Source organism: Triticum aestivum, chromosome 5B, assembly GCF_018294505.1.
Source record: "Triticum aestivum cultivar Chinese Spring chromosome 5B, IWGSC CS RefSeq v2.1, whole genome shotgun sequence".
Taxonomy (NCBI): domain Eukaryota; kingdom Viridiplantae; phylum Streptophyta; class Magnoliopsida; order Poales; family Poaceae; genus Triticum; species Triticum aestivum.
This window is the reverse complement of record NC_057807.1, coordinates 623,214,475-623,231,651: the sequence shown is the minus strand read 5'-3', so window position 1 is coordinate 623,231,651 and position 17,177 is coordinate 623,214,475. Positions and strand designations below refer to the sequence as shown.

The 17,177-nt window shown below is 46.3% G+C and overlaps 1 pseudogene; it reads left to right on the top strand.

Moving 5' to 3' along the window:
- Nucleotides 1-1,454: 1,454 nt before the first annotated feature.
- Nucleotides 1,455-2,925, top strand: LOC123113714 (BTB/POZ domain-containing protein At2g46260-like; annotated as a pseudogene).
- Nucleotides 2,926-17,177: the final 14,252 nt, after the last annotated feature.

Here is a 17,177-nt window from a genome sequence, read left to right as displayed (position 1 = left end):
GCAAGGAAATATTGGAAAGAAATGTTTCAAAGAGATTTATCCAAGGGGGAAGGATCAATACATTCCTTAAAAAATATTGCATACATATATAAATAATGTATGCACCTTGATGCTCAGAAAATGTAGAAGAATAAAAGTTACGAGGTCTTCTATATGTTAATACGAAAAAAAAATTTGGCCAATTTCAAGTGTGGTGCAGACACTTTAAAATTAATTCAATTAAGAAAGTCCTCAAGCACTTCACAGTAAGTTCTTTGCTAGGACGAGCTACCCGGTACCTGCTATCAACACCGTCCATTTGCTTCGTGATATGTGCAGCTGAGAGGATCACATGCACTGCATCTGACTTATGGCAGAAGATTTGCAGCATGCGTGCCGTTCAAATGAGGTTTTTGACTCCAGTATTCTTTCTACACCTGTAGATCCTGTCACTTTTTGCTGATTCTGCCACTGTAGCCTTTTGACATGGACCATGCGCTGTCTGCCTCATGTTTCTTCACGCATGTGGGTTTCCCACTCAACTCTCACAGGCGCACTCTCTAATTGGAAGAAACAATTTTCTCTGTATCCTCACAGTCACAGGTCACATCACTGCCTCTCGTGCCGCTCTCTCTCTCTCATATATGGAACACAACAGTTTTTCTCTCCTATCCCGTCTGAAACACAACATTTTTTTAAGAAACAAACACACAACAATTTGTCGCTCCTCTCTCACAGCCTCTCTCTCCCTGCCACGTGAGAGATGCAAGAGAGATAGAAAAAAACAGCTACTGTGTTCCATTAGAGAAAGCGGACGGGAAAATCTTGGGAGGAGAGAGAGGCTGTGAGAGCGAGGAGATAGAGAAAGAAAAATAATGTGTTCTGTCAGATAGAGGGAGCGCATGTGAGAGAGCTTGTAGACAAAAGGCTCCACCATGTCTCGTCTAAGAAGTCAGGACACATGCATGTCACATCACGTCATGCACAGTAGCGGTATTACCTTTAATCGCCCTGACGCAGCTGTACTTGTTCAAAAGTCTGCACATATCCCATGTATGTAATCCAAGACTGAATGATACAGATATGGGGTACCAGGTAGCTCGGTCTATGAAAAACTGCATTCCTCATCTCATCGAAGTGCCTTTTTTGTACCCAGAAATTGCCCAACCCTTTATCTGCCCAAACCTCACACTTTGTATTACATTTTTCCTGTGCTTTTCCATCTCATCATCAAAGGGCATGACAAGAGATGTCATGGATACACCATCACTCCGGGACATATCAAATGGTTGCACATTACCATCTCTACCATGTAGGATGAAATCGAGGAGTTTCTTGCGGCATATCTTATCTTTAGTTCATGTTCTTGTCAACCTAATAGCATCTATTTCTTCTTTAGTCTGAATTTCCTTGATTTTGACAAATGAAGCTTCTTCAGATAAGTCAATTGCCTTCTCTTTGAAATTCGGGCAAACAACAGCTCTTCTTGGTATCTTGCTGGCAATTTCCTCATGACCAATGTTTGGGTAGCATTTCTCTCCTCAATGAACGCATCATCCCTCTTATGAGGCTTTGCTTGTTGTCGTATAAATGCATATGTACGCGGGTGTAGAAAAAATTCAGATCTGGTCGCTCTCGCCTCAACCTCGGCAAGCTCAGGTTTTACGCCCTCCCTGCGCATCCATCCTATTCTGAAGATGGTAGAGCCAGAGCACATGGACAACATGGAAGTGATGATGACCGCGGCTGTGCCGGCGGAGGCATGGATGCCTGGCTTCAGGCCTCACATCTCGTGTGCGTTCGACTCTGAGAAATTCTCCAACTTGATGTTGCAAATAGAGGTCCTTGCTGGAGGAGGATCTGTCCCCGACTTAGTGAGCAACAACGACGAGAAAGCTGATAAAGGACATACAATTGACTCTTCCTCAACAATGGCAGGCAGGCCAGTTTTAATCCTAAAGAGCATTCTTATGAATTTGCTTATTCTCACTGGAAGAAGTCCTTTCTTTGTAAAGCTTTTCACTAATGGCATGAAGGAATCTGATGAGACGCATCCAAGAATTAGGATTGTTGATTCAGAGGAAAATGCTCTTACGGAGCTTCTAAGATTCATGTATAGTGGGAAGTTGACAACAATTGAGCCCACTCTTCTGCTCGACATATTGATGGCTGTTGATAAATTTGAGGTTCTTGCTTGCATGAGGCACAATCAGTTGCTCACAAGCCTGCCTATGACCACATAATTTGCATTTCTATACCTAGACCATCCATGACCCTCTTTAATGGTTGCTGAAGTTTAAAGTGTAGTACGTGTAGCCAAGGAATTCCTTGCTGACAAATACAAGGATTTTCGTAAGTTCCCAGCTGAAGTGATGAACATCGCTCTTGTTGGGATCGAGGCCATTTTTTGAGTACTAACCTGATACTACTATCTGAAGATGAGGCATATTACTTCTTTCTCAAGTGGGCCAGTCTCCGATACCTAGAATATGAGGAAAGACCGAAGATCTAGAGTTGTCGTTTACTTCCATTGGTATGCTTCAGTCATATGACAGGTTTGTCACTTCAGAATGTCCTAGCATGCACTGATGATGATATAGACCATGAGCAAGTAGCTCAATGTATTGCTGAGGTACTTTTATACAAAGCTTATCCAACACAGATGGAAGGTACTCCTGCAGTAGAAGTAGCAACCCATCATAATTTTCTGAGCAAACTTATGAGTTGAGGACCATGAAAGTTGTTGCGTTCAGTCGACCCTGCCCACATGTTACAGTTTATATGGCATTAGAACGAAGAGGCCTTGAGTTCAAGATCTGGCTGGAGCAATTTTAAAATAAAAATTGCAGCCCACTTTCGGTCCACATTTAGGCCCGAGGGAGCGACACGTGAGGGGGAGTGTTAGATGTATAAATGCATAACTCGTATTTCCCCATCAACTTGAGCTTTTGCGTGCAGTTCTACATTGCTTGGCACCTCTTTGTTCCTGAAAACCAAAAAACTTTTGGCTACACTTTTTGATAATAGGAATGTTGGACACATTTTTTGGAGAAAAATGTTGGATGCATTGAAAGAACTGAATGCAATGCAAGTATGTATGCATGAGATGAAACACACACATAAAAAATATTAACATGGCTGATGTTTAATTACTCATTCTTTTGTCCAGCCAATCTAACTATGCTCAATCAGTTGATGCATGAGATGGATAATATGCCAATAAATAACAATGGTGTCTCGATCCATATCCTCTTATACTACACTGCACAACAAACTAATAAAAATAATAAGTTAATGTCTAAAATTTGAGAACAAAAATAGCAAGGTAAACACACGTACCTGCAGTACCTGCAGAATGTGCAGAGTTTGGCTTAAGTCCCCTATAAAGTTTGCAATCAAGTAGATATGTCAATTAAGAGTTCAGATAAATGTAGCAATCATACTGCGAAATCAAGAGTCTGTTAGTTACACCGCAAAGCAACAGTTTGTTAACACATCTTCAAACAAGGATAGATCATGGGCGAATCAGCCAACCATGGAGAAGAGACCGCAAGATCCTCGACCAAAACACACTGAAAGAACAGCCAAAAGCACACACAACACGTGATTCCAGCCAGCTCCCCGATTGATTATCATTCATCCCAGGTTACGATGCCCCAACGAAGATCCAGGATCACACACACGCTTCGACAAGCTGGCTAGACCCACACCATCTAGGAAAGACCACAAAGGTCCATGATCAAATGTTCAGAACCCGCCAAAACATTGGATAAATTGTGTGGCATCAAAGAAGTACACGCCGACATGATTGGCAAAGCAAACAGAAAAAGCAGAAACCAGATCCGATCCTCGGCAAAACGTCCAAATCCCTGCCCAAAAACCAAAACAACACGACGAAGCAACCAAATCGAGAAAAAAGACGGAGAGCAAGCATGCGCCGCACGCACGCCACACGCTCATATGTATGTCTTACCGGGGCAGGCAAGGAAGGAGCCGGTCGGCTGGTCCCTCCGGCCTCCTGTGGTGAGAGAAGAAAGTGTGTGCGTGAGCGGGGGAGGATGGAGGGTGCGTCTCGTCAGCTAGCTAGCCTTGCAGGTTCGGAACGAAGCGACGAGCGAGAGAAGAGGAGACGCGTGTGGGGGAGTGAGGATTGGAATGGAGGCGGGGCAGGGGTAAAAATAGAGGCGGGCGCGGTCTAATGAGAGAGAGAGAGAAGTGGAAAGATGTCCGTCCGTCCGTCCGTCCAAGGGCACAGGGCGCGGGTTTGGATTTTTTGGGGCGAGTCCTTTGGGCGGGAGGGCGATTTGCTCCGGGAAGGGCTTGGGCTCGTGCTCGGCACCGACCTCCCGGAAGAGTAACTCCTTTTCCATTTTGTTGTGACACTGTTGGTTTCTTTCCATTCTTGTTGGCAACCATCCTCCCTCTCCGTTCAAATGTGCCAAGCTGTCCGTCGCTCGAAAAGGTGTGCCACTTGGTGCGCATTTATATTAGGAAAAGTATATATGGTATATTTGGAAAACAATTATGGCAATATGAAATTGACTGTTTCGTTCACGCGCTGTCATGTGAACATCTGGACCCTCTCTTCTTCCTTAGGTCGATTGGCTTCCCACCTACCACTACCACCGACCTTAGAGCCGCCACCTCCTTGCATGAAATCAATGGAGAAGCGTGAACCAAATCTATTGGGGCAAAAGTGCTAGGGAGATTAGAGAAGACGGAAGACCAGCAGGGTGTTTAGCATTAGGACAAGCTTAGCGTTGCAAAATTTCACAGGGAAGTAGGGACCGTCCTTGGTCCTGCCAACGCTACACCAGTGCATGAAATGGCCCTTTGGCGTTGTTGTGCCAGGCACCCCTCGCGGCATGATCCGATGTCACCTCAAGAACTCCACCTGAGACCAAAGCTTCCGATTTGCTGAACTCACTTTAGATTTACACTCATTTCTTACGGCCACAAGAACGGGCCGCATGGAAGACATCTCGTCATCGTTGTTTGTTATATGATCCAGTGTAGTGAGCTGGTTATGGATGAACTCGCCGATGGAGATCAAAAGTCTTTGCTCACTGATCCATTCCATTGAAGCTTCTGCTTGAATTCATGGAACAGACAATGCTAGCGAACTAATCTTCCATGCTCAGCAAAAGATTTCCGCCGACCGATCTAACCACTTTGCTGTAAACTTCAATACACACATGAGCTTTCTGGCTGAAAAGGTCAAAATGAGACCTATGATTTCTTGTGGGATTCACACATTCGTAGTCAGCTAGTTTAGTTGTGAGCCAAATTATTGTAGTGCCTTCTTTATAGCCAGAAATTGACTAGCCCATGACGCACTCAAATCTAACAAAGTGTATGCCCTTTTTCCTGTCCTGTTCCACATCATCATCTAAGGGCATGATTAAGGCTATCATGGAGACACCATCACTGTGAGACATTTCAAACGGCTGTAGATTACCATCTTTACCATGCAGGATGAAATGGAGGAGTTTCTTGCGGCATTTCTTATCTTCAGGTCCTGTTCTGGGCAACCTAACAGCCTCTATTTCCTCCTCAGTTCGGATTTCCTTGGTTGTGACAAGTGAATCTTCTTCCTCTAAGTCAAACACATTCTCTTTGAAATTCGAACGGGCAACTGCTCTCTTTGGTCTCTTGTTGGCAATGTCCCCATGAATAATGTTGGTGGTAACATTGCTTTCCTCAATGATCTCATCATCCCTCTTATGAGGTTTTGCTTGGTGCCTCTTTGTTCCTAAAAACCAGAAAAATGTTGGACACATTTTTTGACAAAAAATGCCGGACACATTTTTTGCAACAAGAAATGTTGGACACATTGAAAGAAGTGAATGTAATGCAAATATGTATGCATCAGATGAATCCCATACATAAAAAATATTAACACGGTTGATGTTTAACTATTCATTCTTTGATCCACCCATTCTAATTATGCTCGCTTACTACACATAATGGCAAACTTATCACTAAATAACAGCGATGTCACAATCAATAGCCTCATATAATACACCGCACAAAAAGCTAGGGCTCCTTTGCCTCCCACTGCCGCCGTTGGTACGCCTCGTGTCCGGTGGCCCTAGGGCCATGGGAGCGGAGTGGATCCCGACCCTTGCCGGTTGGAGGGCTTCATTTTTGATATTTGTTTGAGTTTTGTTAGGGTTTGTGTCCTGCTCAGGAAGGAGAAATGGCGGCGGCTCCTGAAGATGGAATAAGGTTCTCCCCGCCTAGGTCCCATTCAGGCGGTACTTCTAGCATCACCGGTGCGTGTGTGGAGGTGTGTCTCCGGCAAATCTGCATTTGGTGGATTTGCTCAGATCTGGTCGTCATTTGGGTATGTTCTTGTGTCTTCAGGTTGGATTCTTCTGATCAACGCTACTCTTCAACGGCGGTGGTTGCTGTTCTGTTGTGGTGGTCCTATGGGGCCGTAGCACGACGACTTCCCGACTGTCTACTACAAAAAGTTTTGCTTGGCTCCGGCAAGAGATGGGCGATGACTGCGGCGCGCCTTCGGCTCGCTCAGTGCTTGTAGTCGTTGGTAGGTGGTCTACGGATCTGGGTGTAATTTTTATTATTCTTTAGTGTTCATCGTACTACCATAATTGAAGATGAATAGGTCGGAAGTTTTTCCGCAAAAAAAAATACGACACTGCACATCAAACTTATAAAAATAATAATATTATGACCGTGTAATTTGATAACATGGAAAATGCAATGTTGCATAAACTAAAGCATTTCCATGAATAAGTTATTAATATCTAAAATTTAGGAACAAAAATAGCAAGGTAAGCATACATACCTGCAGTACCAGCAGAATGTGGAGAGTTTGGTGAAAGCACAAGTGCTCCCTAGGTGGTTTTGGTAATTAATGTCAACATATCTTTTGTTGGACTAACACTTTTATCTAATATATTTCAGACAAGTTCAACAATGGAGTGGTATGGACTGAAGGATGTGGAAACCCCTTCAAGATGCTAAGGACAAAGGATTGGCTCAAGCTTCAAGCTTAAGACTCTTCATTTTATATTTTAGTGATCCAAGATCACATTGAGTCTATAGGAAAAGCCAATACTATCAAGAAGGGATGAGGTGTTGCTTAATGAGTTTCTTGCTCCACAGTGCTTAGTGATATGCTCGAAAACTCTCAACTATTTTCCCACATCCACATATGTCCTAAACCAAAAGTCTAACTCGGCCCCACCGATTCGTTCTATCCGGCGCCACTGAGTTTAGATGTCATAGCCACTGCCACAAACCCTAGGCAAATCGGTCTCATCGATAGGGATCTCGGTCTCACCGAGATGGGATTGTAATCTCTCTGTGTATGTCCATTATGAAAATCGGTCTCACCGAGTTTGAGCAATCGGTACTACCGAGATTACAATGCAAACTCTCGGGTTAACTTATTACCAAAATCGGTCCCACCGAGTTTGAGTAATCGGTCCCATCGAGTTTGCCTGACCAACTCTCTGATTAGCTAATTACCAAAATCGATCTCACCGAGTTTGTGTAATCGGTCTCACCGAGATTACGTTATGCCCTAACCCTAACCATATCGGTCCTACCGAGTTGCATTTCGGTTCCACCGAAATTCCTAATGGTCACATTATTTACTAAATCGGTCCGACCGAGTTTGTTGATTCGGTCCCACCGAGATTGGTAAATTGTGTGTAACGGTTAGATTTTGTGTGGAGGCTATATATACCCCTCCACCTCCTCTTCATTCATGGAGAGAGCCATCAGGACAAACCTACACTTCCAACTTACCATTTCTGAGAAAGAACTACCTACTCATGTGTTGAGGCCAAGATATTCCATTCCTACCATATGAATCTTGATCTCTAGCCTTCCCCAAGTTGCTTTCCACTCAAATCTTCTTTCCACCAGATCCAAATCATGTGAGAGAGAGTTAAGTGTTGGAGAGACTATCATTTGAAGCACAAGAGCAAGGAGTTCATCATCAACACACCATTTGTTACTTCTTGGAGAGTGGTGTCTCCTAGATTGGCTAGGTGTCGCTTGGGAGCCTCCGACAAGATTGTGGATTTGAACCAAGGAGTTTGTAAGGGCAAGGAGATCGCCTACTTCGTGAAGATCTACCGCTAGTGAGGCAAGTCCTTCGTGGGCGACGGCCATGGTGGGATAGACAAGGTTGTTTCTTCGTGGACCTTTCTTGGGTGGAGCCCTCCGTGGACTCGTGCAACCGTTACCCTTTGTGGGTTGAAGTCTCCATCAACGTGGATGTACGATAGCACCACCTATCAGAACCACGGCTCAAAAATCACCATATCTCCAAATTGCGTTTGAAATCTCCAAACCCTTCCCTTTACATTCTTGCAAGTTGCATGCTTTAATTTCCGCTGCTCATATACTCTTTGCATGCTTGCTTGAATTGTTTGAAGATTGCTTAACTTGTGCTAAGATTGCTAAAATCTGCGAAAGACTAAAATTGGGAAAAGGCATAATTTTTAATTGGTCAAGTAGTCTAATCACCCCCCTCTAGACTTACTTACTTCTTCTCAAGGTCCTACATTTGGCATAATTCCCATGTACAGTTTAGAATCAAGTAGATATGTTAATTAGAAGTAAAGATAAATGTAGCAATCAAATTGCAGAATCAAGAGTTTAGCGGTTACACCGCAAAACAAAAATAGTTAACGCATTTTCATTCATGGACCTAGTTCCCATGGCTTAGCTAGGCGGGTGAACATAGAAGATGATGGGGAGGGGTGGGGCGGGGTGGGGGGGGGGGCAAAAAACTTACCTCGCCGGTGCAACCTACAAATCTCTACCCAAATCAAAAATTCACCACCACAGAAACCAAGAGTCCTGCACAACAGAACCATAAATTAGACCATTAGAGAAACATCCTAATCAGAAGTTTATATGCAAAAATACATATCTATGCAAACACAACTAGATGCCACCATAAATCAAATAGAAACACATCCACACCATATTAAAACTACTCAATACATCCAGAAATGTCATCATATACACATTGAGCGCAGAAGCTTCACCTGGATTCAAACCAAAGGTGTGACGAGACACCACCATGCATAAATCAAACATAAAATCACAGTAAGCCGGATTCAAACCAAAACGAGTGACGAAATGCCAAGAAAAATCATATCGCACGACGTTTTCTTATGGCGGATGGTGTGTACGAAATGAAAATGCGAGCGGGGACACTCGAACTCATGTGGGTGGCCGGTATCAACACCTGCGGACCACCGGAATAAGCCAAGTACACAAGGCGATCAACACGCAAAAAAAGAAGAAGAAAAAGTACACAAAGCGATCAGATAGGATAACCAAATAGCATATGGACAAAAATGGGGACAGGCGCCAATGCAACATATGGGCACACAACTCTACAGAAGAAAGCAAGATCTGCATATCTCCAAGAAATACCCACAAACCATCCATGAGACCATGAACAAAATGAACTGTACACCATGGAATACTAGCAACAACTAGCTAGAACCTAGAACTTGCATAGTATTACGAGCCTAGAGAAAGGTCTTAATTATATTTTGGTATAGAGGTAGTAGTCCAACTCCCTGCCCAATTGTGTCCATCACACACTAGCTAGTGTAAGGTGTTAACCAAACCAAGAGCCTGGCTTCCAGTTAAACCAAATGAGCACAACCAAGCATATATAGTCATGGATATCCAGAATGAAGCAAATCATCTAGGGAACATAAGCAGTAGTCATAAGTCTAGCTTCCATACACAACACAAACATAAAAAGTTGATTCGGACTACAAACCAACAACATAGCGAAGTAAAAAAATTCAGGGAACTGATAAATCAAAGCGAAGTATACATTGTCTACGACAAGCAATTACACTGTGCAAGACTTTGAGTGCCTTCATATCAGGCTCTTGCTCACAGCTCACCATATGTTGCAATCGTGATCACAGTTCCATGTCTTGTACTCGTTCTATGTCGCGCAGAATGTACCAGCAAATTGAGCTTTGTGGAGGCCATGAAACAACACCTGCTGTCATCGGAAGGCAGGGTGTAGACCTCCCGGTTCCCATATCGAAGACCATGCCTTTGACCTCTAAACCCGCTGATCTAGTACACCCAATTACCCTTCAGTCCGGGGACAACTTGGGCATAAATTAACACCGCATTGTTCCTCTCAATAAATATTTCATTCTGCTATACCCAGCGGCGACCACTGCCCGATGGCAGCCGCAAATTGACCCTGCAGATCGCGTTCCTCCAGATTTGGTAGAGGTTGCCTTCGCAGAGGACAAGGTGCTTGACGCTAGTGAAACCCGCCAGTTTGCCGTGGAACGGTGTAAATATGGTGGCGGGGTCAAACGGAAAGTTGTTGGCAGACAACAAAGGCTCGACCATGGTCGCCGGTACCGGGTCAATCTGGTGGTGCTCCAGCAGTGGAGCACGTGGACATCTCCACACCAGGTGAGGCAGTATACCGTACCTTTGCCATGGAAGAGGACGTAGGTGAGCTGATATCTTGCGTGAAGGCGGAGGGGATCGAGGATGGTCCACTCCTTGTCCCCTGCCACAATGTAACCAAGCCTATTGACCCAACAAATGGCGGCGGCGGTGAAGTCGTCCTTGGCGGGGCTAGGTGCGAAGAAGACCTTGGTGACGAGCCTGCTCTTCCACCCAAGCAGCAGCAGGGAGATATCGACGACGGTCGTGGGGTTGAAGAGGCTGAACACGCAGAAGGCGGGCCAAGGCCAGGGCCAGCAATCGGAGAGGTAGGCGACCCATCCGTCGTTGGAGCCAAAGCAGGGCCCAGGGATGGCCCTGAGGCCGAAGGAGCGGCGCGCGTGGGGAGCGAGGCGGCAGCAGCGACACTGTTCTGGCCGATGAGAAGGAGCGGGGACGGCGACTTGAGCACCTAGCGCGCCTGCGGCGCCCCGCGCGCTGGCATAGCACTTGAGGTCCTCGACCCCGTCGCCGACGCAACCGACGAGGTCTTCTTGGAGATTCTCCCAGTACCGCATGGCGGTGACGCCCGTCGGTGGATCCATTCAGGAAACGGTGGCCCTAGGGCTTGAGCAGGGAGGGGGGAGATCCTAGGCTGCTGGGCGAATTTCTTCTTCGGAACAAGCCGTCTTGAGTAAGCGATGTCCTCACTCGTAGCCCGGTCCACCTACCATTTACGGTCACGGCGGCCGGGAACCAGGGTTGTCTGGGACTCCGGATTGGTTGGGCTAAAAATATTCGATTTGTCGATCTGAGCAGCCCTGACCGCTGTCAACTACTCAACTCCCTCAAAAAAAAAAAAACCTCCACTACAGTCAATGAGCAATGGTGAACTAAAGCAAAATAAAATAAGATTCGACTTACTGCTGCGTATTTCAATAAGCGATATGTGTAGCTTTCACACAACATCAAATAGAGAAATGAAGCAATAGAACATACAAGTTTATGAATCTACCATTTTTTAGCTTTGCACTTCCTCCCATCCTGTCCACTTGATCGCTCTACGCAAATCTAATGCTAACATCAGGGCTCCCTCTAGATGCTTGTTGATCTCCTTCGTGAACAGAACCTTGACAAAAGGCCGACACCACACAACAAGGTCCTTACAGGATCGACGGAGGATATTGCTTTTTTTAGATCGAAGACGCTCGACGGGTCCGGCTTTAAATTAATAAAGCCAACAACATGCAGCGTACACAAGTGTCAAGTCTAACAACACGTCAAAGCCCACAAAAGCTCTGGCGAAGCGGGGGCAGAAGTTCAGGATTACATGCCGGAGGCGGCAAGACCAGAGCACGCAGGCTCGCTACAAAGATGCCAAAAGGACCACCCAGACCCTACGGAGGCGGCGCGGGAGCTCTTGCCAGAGTGTAGACCTGTCGAAGACGGGCAAGAGCGTGGTGTAGCAGCTCAACGTCTTGGCGCCTTGCCAGCGTCGCCCACTGCTGCAAAAAGATAACACATTTGAAGATAACATCAGCCGGATGTGAGGGGAACACGCCCTCGATCGTAAGTTTGTTCCTAATGCGCCACAGTGCCCAAAATAAAGCCCCAACACAGCTCCACACGACACGTCTAGCCGAACCAGACAGTGACGACAGGAGAGCACATAGCTCAACACCTGACCTAGGATCCCAATCCCGGCCAGTGGCCTCTCGGACCGCACTCCACGCAAACCGAGCCAGATGGCAATGAAAAAAAGACATGGTTAGCAGTTTCAGGCTCCCCACACACCGCCCACGACCCGTTAGACGGTCCATTACGTTTGGCAATATTTACCGAAGTTGGGAGTTTGTCAAGGCACAATTGCCAAATGAAAATCTTGATATTTAGAGGCAGCCGAGCCTTCCATAGCCCAGTCGCCACTTGCTGCATGGTACCTCTAGCGAGTGCTTGGTCAAGGGAGTTAACCGAGAACTTGCCGGAGGCATTAAGTCGCCAAGACACCACGTCTGGGCCTTGAGAAAGGGCAGCCCCTTCCAGCAGAGTTAGTAGGTTTCCCAAACTTGCCGTCTCCAGGCCGGTGAGCTCCCGTCTGAACTGCAGTAAAGGGGGGGGGGACTCGGCCAAAACTTGCGCCACAAAAGAGTGCGGATCGAGCGCAATATTGTACAGCGATCTGAAACGGGACCAGAGAGGTTGGTCGCCAATCCATAGGTCCGTCCAAAAATGCGTTGAGCAGCCATCCTTGACCAGGAACTTTGCCCCCATGGCGAAGACTGGTTTTAGCTCCTGGATAGATTTCCAGAAGGGGGACCCCCATCCAGCTGCCGCAAAGAAATTGCCTGACGGGAAGTACTTGGCTCGAAGAAGGTCGACCCAAAGACCAGTTTCACCCTGAGACAACTTCCAAATCCACTTGCACATGAGTGCAATGTTCATCAGCCTGGAGTTTATCACCCCTAATCCCCCCTGGGACTTTGGACGGCACACAACCGTCCATTTGACTAGGTGATACTTCCGTTTGGGGCTAGCTCCTTCCCAGAAGAAGTGGGACCGTGGCGTGTCCAGCTTGACATGAACACCCTCGGCCAGCAGAAACATCCCCATGGTGAACATAGGGAGCGAGGAGAGACTCGAGTTAGTAAGGATAAGCCGTGCACCCGACGACATAAATCTCCCTCGCCAAGGGCCGACCCGGCCGGCCACCATGTTGGATAGCGGGGCCCAATCCTGAATGGAAGGAGCTCGATCCCGTATCGGGAGCCCCAAGTATTGGAGTGGTAAAGATGCTAGCTTACAATTAAGCAGATCTGCCACCTCCCGACTTTCATCAAGTCCCATCCCCATGGCGACCACTTCACACTCGTGAAAATTGATTTTTAGTCCCGACATTAGTTTGAAACACAGAAGAATAGCCTTGACCGAAGCAATACTATGTCTGTCCGGTTCAAACATCAGCAGCGTATCGTCTGTGTACTGCAGGTGGGAAATTCCTCCCGGGACCAACTGGGAGGCAACCCCTCTGAGGTGGCCAGCCAGACGAGCCCTGTCTAACATTGCAGCCAAGGCATCAGCCACGAAGTTAAACAGAAGCGGAGAAGCTGGGTCACCCTGACGCATCCCTCGTTTGTTGCGGAAGTATGGGCCTACTTCCCCGTTAACCGTGATAGCTGTCTGGCCCCCCGAGACCAGTTGCAGCATGCGGTGAACCCAAACGGGCGAGAAACCTCTTCCCAAGAGGACCTGTCTAAGGAAGTCCCAATTGACCCGGTCGTACGCTTTTTCGAAATCTAGTTTAAGAAGAATCGCGGGCTCATGAGAACGCTTGAGTGAGTGAACAATCTCAAGCAAAGCCAGAGGCCCCTCCAAAATGTGACGCCCACGGATGAACGTGGACTGGTTCCTACGTACTAATAATACGGTGAGCCACCGGAGATAAACGCGTCGATCAGGCTTTGGCGCAGATTTTAAAAGGGACGTTGATCAACTCTATGGGTCTAAACTGCCTAATGTTATCAGCCCCCTGCACTTTAGGGATGAGGGAGAGGATCCCGAAGTTTAATTACGATATGTCAACTTCACCACGCATGGAACCATTACAGACCCCAAAAATCCGGTCCTGTAGGAGAGCCCAGAAGCGTTTAAACATGGCCACCATCCAGCCATCCGGTCCAGGGGTCGTCTCAGACTTCATGCCGTGGATGGCGGCATCGATTTCCTGGGTGGTGAAGGCGAGGCCAAGCACGTCATTTTCAGCCTCGGACACCCTGCCCTCCGGACCCCACATGTCCGCGTGAAGGCGAGCCATTTGAGGTTCACACGAGCCCATCAGTTGGATGTAAAACTGATAGACGTGCCGCACTATGTCTTCCTGACGCAACAATAGACCCTGGTCGGATTGCAGTCGAAGGATGGCACATTTGCGGCGGCGGCCATTCGCATAGGCGTGGAAGTATTTCGTGTTCGCGTCGCCTTTCAAGGTCCATTTAAGTCCCCCTCTCCGCCGCCAGTACTCCTCCTCGGCATGGAGGAGCGACTCCACCTGTCCCTCCAGGTCGTACCGATGGGCCCATTCGGGCTCGGAGAAAGCGCGGGAATCGACATGTGCGTCCAGAGCTGCAAGCTCCTGGACAAGGCGAGCCCGGCGGAGTTTGTCTTCGCATCCCTGGTTGGCCCCCCCAGCCCTTAAGAGACGCGCGCAGTCCCTGATAACCCACAAGTATAGGGGATTGCAACAGTTTTCGATAAGTAAGAGTGCCGAACCCAACGAGGAGCTAAAGGTAGAATAAATATTTCCTCAAGTTCTATCGACCACCGATACAACTCTACGCACGCTTGACGTTCGCTTTACTTGGAACAAGTATGAAACTAGAATTACTCTGTAGGTGTGAAAGGCTAGGTTTGCAAGACAATGAAGAGCATGTAAATATAAACTAGGGGCTGTTTAGATAAAGATGCAATAAAGTAAATATTAGTAGAGAGCTTTTTGTTACGAGAAAGTTATTTGTCCAAGGCAATCGATAACTAGACTGGTAATCATTATTGCAATTCTATTTGAGGGAGAGGCATAAGCTAACATATTTTCTCTACTTGGATCATATGCACTTATGATTGGAACTCTAGCAAGCATCCGCAACTACTAAAGATTCATTAAGGTAAAACCCAACCATAGCATTAAAGCATCAAGTCCCCTTTTATCCCATACGCAACAATCCCCTTACTCGGGTTTGTATTTCAGTCACTCACGCAACCCACTATAAGTGAATCATGAATGTATTGCAACACCCTACATCGGGAATCCCTCACGCTTGCGCGTCACGGAGGGCACAATAGGACAGCACCAATAATAGAACATGCAACTCAAACCAATCATGATCATCAATTAACCCATAGGACAAAACGGATCTACGCAAACATCATTAGATAGCCATACATCATTGGGGAATAATATATAGCGTTGAGCACCATGTTTAAGTAGAGATTACAGCGGGTAAGAGAGAGGTTACATCGCTGCATAGAGGGAGGAAGAGTTGGTGGATATGTTGGTGAAGATGGCGGCGGTGTTGGTGGAGATCGCGGTGATGATGATGGCCTCCGGCAGCGCTCCGGCGCCATCGGAAGCAAGGGGGAGAGGGCCCCCATTCTTCTTCTTCTTCCTTGACCTCCTCCCTAGATGGGAGAAGGGTTTCCCCTCTGGTCCTTGGCTCCCATGGCTTGGGAGGGGCGAGAGCCCCTCTGAGATTGGATCTATCTCTCTGTTTCTGCGTTCTCTGAGTCTAACCCTTCACCGTTTCCTTTATATCTGGAGATCCGTAACTCCGATTGGGGTGAATCTTTCGCCCAGATCTTTCTCATAAAATTAGCTTTCTTGCGCCAAAAGAAGAGCAGCAACCGCCTTCCAGGTGGACCACGAGGGTCAAGGGCGCGCTTGGGGGTAGGGCTCACCCCCCTACCTCGTGACCACCCCGGACACCGTTTCGCGTTGATTTCACTTCCCAAAAATCATAAATATTTCAAAAAAATATCCATCCGTTTTTATCCCGTTTGTACTCCATTTGATATTGGGTTTCTATGAAACAAAAAACATGCAACAGACAGGAACTGGCACTGGGCACTGGATCAATATGTTAGTCCCAAAAAATAGTATAAAAAGTTGCCAAAAGTATATAAAAGTTGGAGAATATTGGTATGGAACAATAAAAAATTATAGATACGACGGAGACGTATCAGCATCCCCAAGCTTAATTCCTGCTCGTCCTCGAGTAGGTAAATGATAAAAAAGATAATTTTTGATGTGGAATGCTACCTAGCATAATCTTGATCATATGTCTAATCATGGCATGAATATTAAGACACGAGTGATTCAAAGCAATAGTCTATCATTTGACATAAAAACGATAATACTTCGAGCATACCAATAAAGCAATCATGTCTTTTCAAAACAACATGGCCAAAGAAAGTTATCCCTACAAATCATATAGTCTGGTTGTTGCTCTATCTTCATCACAAATAGTATTTAATCACGCACAACCCCGATGACAAGCCAAGCAATTGTTTCATACTTTAATAATCTCAAACTTTTTCAACTTTCACGCAATACATGAGCGTGAGCCATGGACATAGCACTATAGGTGGAATAGAATATGATGGTGGGGGTTATGTGAAGAAGACAAAAAGGGAGAAAGTCTCACATCGACTAGGCGTATCAACGGGCTATGGAGATGCCCATCAATAGATATCAATGTGAGTGAGTAGGGATTGCCATGCAACGGATTCACTAGAGCTATAAGTGTATGAAAGCTCAAACTGAAAACTAAGTGGGTGTGCATCCAACTTGCTTGCTCATGAAGACCTCGGGCATTTGAGGAATCCCATCATCGGAATATACAAGCCAAGTTCTATAATGAAAATTCCCACTAGTATATGAAAGTGATAACTCAAGAGACTCTCTATATGAAGAACATGGTGCTACTCTGAAGCACAAGTGTGGTAAAAGGATAGTAACATTGCCCCTTCTCTTTTTTTCTCTCATTTTTTTGGTGGGCTTCTTTGGCCTCCTTTTTTATTTGGGCTTCTTTGGCCTCTTTTATTTTTCATAAAGTCTGGAGTCTCATCCCAACTTGTGGGGGAATCATAGTCTCCACCATCCTTTCCTCACTGGGGCAATGCTCTAATAATGATGATCATCACACTTTTATTTACTTACAACTCAATATCTATAACAAATATATGACTCTATATGAAAGCTTCCGGTGGTGTACCGGGATGTG